This window comes from Aplysia californica, unplaced genomic scaffold (assembly GCF_000002075.1).
Source record: "Aplysia californica isolate F4 #8 unplaced genomic scaffold, AplCal3.0 scaffold00001, whole genome shotgun sequence".
In the NCBI taxonomy this organism is placed as follows: domain Eukaryota; kingdom Metazoa; phylum Mollusca; class Gastropoda; order Aplysiida; family Aplysiidae; genus Aplysia; species Aplysia californica.
This window is the reverse complement of record NW_004797271.1, coordinates 3,745,170-3,746,032: the sequence shown is the minus strand read 5'-3', so window position 1 is coordinate 3,746,032 and position 863 is coordinate 3,745,170.

Sequence of the window (863 nt, the reverse complement as noted above, 5' to 3'; positions counted from 1 at the left end):
CTTTCGCAGAGTGAACAACTTGTGTTTCGCGCGCTCATATGACCTTAGCAGTTGCGAGCGCCGTAAAACCTTATACTACTACTACTACAACAGGAGTGACCTGGACTCCTAATTCTTGTGTCGTTTTCAAATTTACAGTGCTTTCCTGTGCCATAGTTTTTGCATCTTATACAAGGCTAGATTACAGTATAAAATGACTTTACTTATGATGTGTATGATATGATTGTCTTCAGTGAGAAAAGTGTAATTTTTTGGTCTTGTAAATAAAAGTATGTCATGCTTCTTTTTGCCATGGTATCCTTTAAATTCTTGCATTGTTTTTGTTTGTTCAAAGATAATTTCACTGATGCAAATAGAGAGATAGAGAACAAATATATACTTCCACACAAATAGGCAATCATGGACAATGATGGTAGGATAAGCAGTTAATTGTAGCAGTCAGGGGCATCTCACTTTAACCTGACATATGTTTGTCATGTCTTTCATGTTATGTCTATTTCAGTTCCCCTGGTACTGGCTAATTTTAAAAAGTTATCTCCATACTGTTATGGGATTTATTTGGAAATAAGAAATGTAAAAGTAAAAGACATAATTTTTGTGCGCTACTGAAACAGATAGGGCAACAGTGTTGTTGTTTACTTTCATTACATTTTTTTCTCAACTGACGTTATTATAAACTTGTTTTAGGATGTCTTTCCAAACTTCTCTCTTAGTTTCTGTCAAGAAAACTGAAATATATCAAGAATAAATATCATTGCGAGAGACTGCAAGAATTATGCTTCGCTTATGGCCTTGAGGTATGGAAACCCCTCTCACACTTGGACTTGCATACTCTGCTTGGATGTTGCCCTGCCGGTAGAGAC